We start from the raw sequence: 8,082 nt of genomic DNA on the forward strand, positions 1-8,082 counted from the left end.
CATTTTGAATGGGATTTCTCTTTTGAGCTCTTTCTGCTGCATATTGCTAGTCATATATATATATATATATATATATATATATATATTATATATATATATATATATATAAATGTTGAGGATTTATGAGGGTTTATTTTATATCCTGCAACTTTGCCAAAGTTGCTAATTATTTCCAGTAGTTTTTTAGATGACTTTTTTGGGATTCTTTAGTTATACCATCATGTCATCTGCAAAGAGTGAGAGTTTTGTCTCTTCCTTCCCAATTCTAATTTCTTTTTCTTCTCTAATTGCTGAAGCTAACATTTCTAATATGATATTGAATAGTAGTGGTGATCATGGGCATCCTTGTTTCACCCCTGATCTTATTGATATTGCCTCTATCCTATCCCCACTGCATATAATGCTTGTTGATGATTTCAGATAGATACTGTTTATTATACTAAGGAACAATCCATTTAATCACTAGAGTGTTTTTAGTAGCAATGGGTGCTGTATTTTGTCAAAAGCTTTTTCAGCATTTATTGATATAATCATAATGATTTATGTTAGGTTTGTTATTGATATAATTAATTATATTGACAGTTTTCATAATATTGAACCAATCCTGCATTCCTGGGATAAATCCTACTTGGTCATAATATATTATTTTAGTGATAACTTGTAGTCATTTTGCCAAGATTCTATTTAAGATTTTTGCATCTATAGTCATCAGGGAGTTAGATCTATAATTTTCTTTCTCTGTTTTAACTCTTCCTGGTTTGGTGTCTTAAAGAGTTAGGGGGAGTTCTGTCTTCACCTATTGTTGCTAAGAGTTTATATAGAATTGGAACCAGTTGTTCCTTAAATGTTTGATAGAATTCGCTTCTGAATACATCTGGTCCTGGAGATTTTTTCTTAGGGAGTTCAATAATGGTTTGTTGAATTTCTTTTTTTCTGAGATAGGGTTATTTAGGTATTTAATTTCCTCTTCATTTAACCTGGGCAACTTATATTTTTGTAAATATTCATCCATTTTCACTTAGATTATTGGCATAGAGTTGGGCAAAATAATTCCGAATTATTACTTTAATTTCTTCCTCATTGGTGGTGAGTTCCCCTTTTTCATTTATGATACTGGCAATTTGGTTTTCTTCTTTCTTTTTTTTTTAATCAAATTGACCAGAAGTTTATCCATTTTATTGTTTTTTTCATAAAACTAACTCTTGGTTTTATTTATTAGTTCAATAGTTCTCTTGATTTTAATTTTATTAATATTTCCTTAAATTTTTAGGATTTCTAATTTGATATTTAATTGAGGTTTTAAATTTGTTCTTTCTCTAATTTTTTAGTTGCATATTTAGTTCATTGATTTCCTCTTTCTCTAATTTATTCATGTAAGCATTTAAAGATATAATATATCCCCTGACAGCCGCCTTGAATGTATCCCATAGGTTTTGGTATGTTGTTTCATTATTGCCATTATCTAGGAAGAAATAATTCTTTCTATAATTTGCTGTTTAATCCACTCATTTTTTTTTAAGTTTTTTTGCAAGGCAAATGGGGTTAAGTGGCTTGCCCAAGGCCACACAGCTAGGTAATTATTAAGTGTCTGAGACCAGATTTGAACTCAAGTACTCCTGACTCCAGGACCCATGCTCTATCCACTATGCCACCTAGCCACCAAAATTAGTTTTAAAGGCAGATTTCTCAGTGCTTCAGACAATGGTGTTGAATTAACTCTACTTACCAAACCCTATTGAAGAGTCTTTTATATTTTCTATGTCAGTTCTGTAAGGTATGTATATAAAATGTCTGTATATATAATACACATAAATACATATATTAAATAACATAATATTAAATAATATAAATAACATGTATATAGTTTACACCTATTTTACATATATATTTTTACACACAGACATACATCTTCTCAAGTAGGTTTAAAATTTGTTTTTATGCAAATAACCAGGTATTATATCTCATTATAGTCTCTAAAAGCTTTAAGAATAATATCATGCACAAAGTAACTTCTCCCCACCCCACTCCACAGGCCTGATGGTTTGCAGGCAGTCATCTTGGCTTTCAAACACAAGATAATAAGAACTTAATATCATTTTAACTACTGACTATCATATCATTCTAATTCAGACTGAGTCACTACCACGAGAAATCCTTTTGCTTGCATCTATGGTACCCATTATTTAAGTTTTTTACTTTGTTTGGGTTTGTTCTTATCTTGGGCGTTCTTATAGCTCTGTGTATTTAAGCACTCCATTATTGAGGTTTTTACTTTGAGGTTGTTCTTATGTTGTGCATTCTTTATAGCTACTCTATTCTTCAGTCATAATTTATTCTTCCTTTGATTTTTAGGGTGTTTCAGGTAATGGAAATCAAATATTCTGCCATCTTGCTGGTCATGTGATTCCCTCCACAATTATATTTTACTTAATTTCCCTCAAACCTTGTATCACCTTTATATTAGACAGGGCCAGGGAACAAGGGAACAGGATCAAGTTTGTAGTCAGAAATTTGAGCAATCTACCATACTGGAAAGACTGGCTCGTTGTCATTATCAAAATGCATTGGATATCAATCAACAAACATCTATTAAGCATTTACAATTTGTTAGGCACTAGAGAAATAATTATAAGAAATGGAACATTTTCTATTCACCCTCTAATTAGGGAGACAATGACATATATAAAAGAACATAGAGAATAAGGAGAATAAGTACAAATAAATACCAAATAGTTAAATACAAGGTAGTTTAAGAGGGGCTGAGGGGTTCAGGAGAGGTTTCACATAGGTGATGCTTGAGCTGCATATTAAAGAGAAAATTTCTATGAGGTAGAATCCAGGAGGGAGTGCATTCCAGACATGGGACAGTGAGTGAAAAGGAAAAAAAGCAGTTGCCTGGACTAAAGAGTGTAGGAAGAATAATGAACTATGAAGCTTCAAAATAGGTTGTGGCAAGGTTATCAAGAACTTGAAAGGTTAAAAAGTTTCTATTTGATCTGGAGGACCATTAGAGTTTGGATAGCAGTGTCCTGTTCAGGTCTGCTTTTCAGGAAAAAATCATTTTGGAAGCTATATAGGTGGACTGAAACTTGAAATCGCAGTGGTTGGGGGAGGGTCAAGTAGAAGACAGAGAGTAAAATTTAAAATTTGAAAGGGACTTTAGAAGTCATCTTAGTTCAAGACTTCATAATTTGGGGGTTTTTTTAGGTTTTTTGCAAGCCAATGGGGTTAAGTGGCTTGCCCAAGGCCACATAGCTAGGTAATTATTAAATGTCTGAGTCCAGATTTGAACCCAGGTACTCCTGACTCCAGGGCTAGTGCTCTATCCACTATGCCATCTAGTCACCCTGATAGTTTCTTTTTTAATATTGTGGATCACTTTGCCAATCTGGTAAAGACACCATGGACTTTCAGAATTATTTTTGAAATACGTAAAATATTTAGCATTATTATAAAATAAATTAAAGGTTCTTGAAAATGAAGAGACATTTATTTTTCCAGTCAATTTCATGAACCCCTATATACATGAACCTCTTGGGGCTTTGTGGACCTCATTGAAAATTCTCAATCTAAGGAAGACTAGGACTAAGGGAAGCTGATGGCTTTGTGAAAAGAAAAGTCACTGTGATATGTTCAATGGAATGCAATTAGTGGCATGGTCAATACTCATGTCCCCATAGTGGTTCCATGCATGGTACACTGAATAACAGAGCTAAACTGAGACTCAGATAAATAATTTCATTTATAAAAATGTGTTCAAATCCCACCCCCTCTAGATAAAAGCAATCCACCAAGCTGTAAAAATAGATAAAAGACATTGACAAGGGAATAAAAGCAGGTTGCAAGGAAGTTTACTAGAAATTTCTACTTTAAGGAGCTTTCTGGCAAAGTCTGGGAAATGTCTCTTCCTTGGGCTCATGCTGGTTCAAGATCAATCCACCTAGGAGTAAAGGTAACTTAACCAAGTTTTGCTCTAAACATCTTGGAGTGCCTGGTGTGCTCACCAAAGTGTTGATAGGCAATTTGGAAATGTCATTATTACGTCAATCTGTCTCAGTTTCCTGGCCTACAACTAGAACGCAGGCATGATGCCTATTCTCTTCTCATTGCTGGCAATATTATTTTTAGTGTAGAGCTTTCTGCAATCTCCCAATCATTTGTGGTAAGATTCTGGGAACTTCCCTAATCCAACTAGAGGGGCTGATGATTCAATTTCTTCCAAAAATGTCTTCTTCAATTTTTTTTTTAGTCATGTCAGTCTTTGTGACCCTATTTGGGATTTTCTTGAATAAGATGCTGGAGTAGTTTGCTATTTCCTTCTCCAGTTCATTTTATAGATGAGGAAATTGAAGCAAACAGATTTATGTGACTTAACCAGGACCAGATAGTTAATGTCTGAGACTGGATTTGAACTCACGAAGATGAGTTTTCTTGACTCCAGGTCTGGTATTCTAGTCATTGTAACACCCAGATGCTCAATAAAATCTATGTCCATTTATTTAGCTCTCCAAGCAGAGACTTAACATATTGAAGCTGAATTCCCATTTTTCTGGAGGAGTGAAATGTTACTCTTATTTATGATGTTAATTAAGACTTTTTAAAAAGTTTATTTAGTATTTTATTTTCCCCTAGTTATATGTAAAAACAATTTTTATTTTTTTATTTTTTTTGAGGGGCACGTGCTGTCAGAAATGTCATTTATTACAGAGGTCAGAAGAGTGATCACCAGGGACAGTCACTGGGGGGGAGGGGGAGATCAGGGGCTCCAACGATAATTGGAGGAGAGGGATTCAAGGATGGGGGAAAAATGGGGAGGGGGTGCCCAAGTGCCCCAGCCCCATCTAATGCCTCCAGATAGAGGGGTCCCCCTGTCTGCCCAGCCTCCCTTCTGTTTCCAGCTTTAGGAGGGGGCTGGGGAGAGGGTGTAGTGTGACTTGGTCAAGTTGGGGTTGAGGCTGGGGGGGAAGGGGAGAAAGGGCCCCCCCTTTCACATGCACTCACAATACTGATCTCCTGGTGGGTGAGAGGAGGCAGGCACACCCCTCCCCCCCACCCGGTTATAGGAAGAAAGGATTAGTGTTAGGGGCTGGGGGTCCTGGGGGCATCATGGGAGGCAGGCCAGGCCCCCCCCCATGGGTGAGATGAAGGCCTGTGGGGCCCCAGGACCAGGGGCACAGGACTAAGACGCAGCTGGTTCAGAGTGAGCATGGCTGGAGGCGGAGGCTGGAAGGGGTTGGTGAGGGACAGGCCAGTGGTCGTGCCAGGGGCTCCGGTTGGCAGGAAGGGGTTAGAGGCCTTGGGTGCTGGCGGGGAGGGCCCTGGTCGAGTCACCAAAGAGTCCAGGTCCACTAGGGCGGCGTTGGGCCCCAGGAACGACTCCGGCGTCTTTCGTGTTGGCGGCGTGGGGGCGGGTGGTACTGTCGGTGGGGGGCTTGCCACGGCCTCTGCCAGGGAGCCCCCCCAATCCACTGAGGTCGAATGCCCTGGGGCTCCGCGCCGGGACCTCTCCAGCCAGAAGCTCCAGCTCCCCTGTGAGGCTACCTGAGGTGGGCAGTGCTGTCCGAAGGCGGTCAAAGTCAGAAAATTCATCCGGCTCTGTGTCGAAGCACCGGGTCACTGTGGTGCTCCACCTGGGCCATCAGCTCCCCGCCAGGGGTCTGGGGTACCGCCCCCCCAGGGATCAGCTGCAGGCCCGGGGGGTGGGGTAGGTCTCCAGGGCCCAGAGGCAGGGGTGGGAGCCGGACCTCCCCAGGGGTCAGCTGAGGGGGGGAACGGGGTCCTGAGGGTCCCCCCCCCCAGGGGTCGGAGGGCGGGACCGCTGCAAGGACAGGACCACCCCAGGGATGGGGGGGGGCAGGGGCCGTGAGAAGACATCAGCCAGATCCATGAGAGATGGCTCCTCCTTGCGCCCCCCCCCCCCTCCGTCTCTCTCTTGCTTTCCTTGCTCGCCATCTGCAGCCTCGGGTCATCTCCACCACGGATCCGCTCCTCCTCGTCATGCTCCTCCCGGCTCAAACTAAGGGCCCGCTGGAGCTGGACGTCATCCTCGGGGCCTCAGGGTGGGGGCTGGTCGGCCTCTTCCTTGCTCGTGGCCAGGGCCAGCTGCAGCTGCAGTTCTTCCTCCCCACTGCTCTGGGGCCAGGCCTGCTCCGCCTCCGGGGGTGCCCCGGAGCCCACGGCTGCCGAGGATGCTGTAGCCGTCTGGGCCAGTTTCTCCTTGGTCTTGAGGGCGTGGGTCCGCTCTTGTCGCAGGCGGTCCTCGTCCTGCGGCAGAGCCACCAGCTGCTTGGCCTTCTCAGGCACGTTGACGCCTTGGTCCTTGCCGTCCCTGTCCACGTACTGGAAGTCCTTCGGGGTCTGCACGGCATACATGTTCTCCTTGCATTGCTGGGCCACCCGCTCCGAGCCGGTCTTCATGAGATATTCCATGAGCGTCATGGCCTTGTAGACGTGCCTCCAGTTCTTGCCAGGGTCGTGGCGCCGTTTCCAGGTCATGCTCATGATCTCCGAGAAGGCGACCACGTTGTAGGTGAGGTCGGCGATCTCGGACATGAGGGAGCTCGAGGGCCCCCAGGGGTCGTTGCTGGTGGCCTCTCGCACCTTGATCTCCGCCTCCGAGTAGTTGTGGATGATGTTCTTCATCTGCAGGTGCAGCGAGGAGGTCGACAGGCGGCGGCTGGTTCGGGCCCCCCGGGGCCACGGGAGGCGGGGGGGGGGGCAGGGAAGCGGAGGACGTCCACCTCGGGGGAGCCAGTCACCGCATCTGGGGGAGCCGCGGCGCGGGCGGCCCGGGGAGCCGCGAGGGGTCCGGGGACGGGGAAGCCCGGCCCCGCCCCGCTCACCCCGGGGCTCCTGGGGCTCTGGCTCCCGGGAGGGGGCAGGGGGCCACCGCGGAGTGCAGGGGAAGCGGCTAAAAACAATTTTTAACATTCATTTTCAAAACTTTAAGTCCAAATTCTCTCCTTTCCTCCCTTCCCATCCCACCCACTTTGAGGCCAATGATTTGATATACATGTTAGTTATGTGTTTTATACATATGTAGTCATGGAAAACATTTCCATAACAGCCATATTGTGGAGGAAAATAATAGACCAAAAAAGAAAAACTTTTAAGAAAAGCAAAAAAAAAGTATGCTTCAATTTGTATTCAGGGTGTCTAAAGACTTAGCAAACGTTGTGCTTCTTTCAGCCCTTTGAGAACTTTAGGTATTCAGGAGACATTCAGTCACTCCAATTGTCTATTTCCCCAAAGAGATGGGGAACACATGAAATATTAAGTAAAACAACTTTGGGTTATATTTTATATCCTCTCTACAACACTGTCTCATGCTGGTTTGTGCATACACATATACTTTGAAATTTTTCTCTCATATTTTCATTTATGTATATATTTATACATTAACTTCTTAGTGTAAATTCTCTATTATAAAGTCTCTGGTGGTAAAAGTCATGCTATTTTAAAATTTATTTCATTTTATTTTTCCCCAGTTCCAGGCAAAAACAAGTTTCAACATTCACTTTTAGAACCTTGAGCTCCAAATTCTCCCCTTCCTCCCACCCCACTCCCCCTCTTTGAGAAAGCAAGTTATTCGATGTTAAAAATTTGTAGTCATGAGAAATATTACAATAGTCATGTTTGTAAAAGTAAATATAACCTCCTTCTCCCCCCCCTGCAAAAAAAGAGAAACCTCAAGAAAAATGTCAACAAAAGTATGCTTCAATCTGTATTCAGACACTATCAGCTCTCTTTCAATTGAATAATATTCTTTATCATAAGTCCTTCAGCATTCTCTTGAGTCACAGCATTGCAGAGAAAAGGTACACGTCTTGCATAGTTGATCATCCCACAACACTGATGTTACCTTGTATACAGTACATTTCCCATTGCATCTGCTGATGTAATTTTTTTTAATGAGAGTATCCTGTTCATCATTTCTTATAACAGAATAGGATTTCATCTTAATCATATACAACAATTGGTTCAGTCATTCTCCAACTGATGGGCATCCCCTCAATTTCCCGTTCCTTGCCAACAGAAGAGCTATAAATATCCTCATACATATAGGTCACTTCCTTTCTGTTT

At 42.6% G+C, this 8,082-nt stretch overlaps 1 pseudogene; it reads right to left on the reverse strand.

The window, feature by feature from the left end:
- Positions 1 to 5,057: 5,057 nt before the first annotated feature.
- LOC141523071 (epsin-1 pseudogene) lies at positions 5,058 to 6,663 on the reverse strand (annotated as a pseudogene).
- Between the last annotated feature and the right edge of the window lie 1,419 nt (positions 6,664 to 8,082).

This window comes from Macrotis lagotis, chromosome 1 (assembly GCF_037893015.1).
Source record: "Macrotis lagotis isolate mMagLag1 chromosome 1, bilby.v1.9.chrom.fasta, whole genome shotgun sequence".
Classification (NCBI taxonomy): domain Eukaryota; kingdom Metazoa; phylum Chordata; class Mammalia; order Peramelemorphia; family Peramelidae; genus Macrotis; species Macrotis lagotis.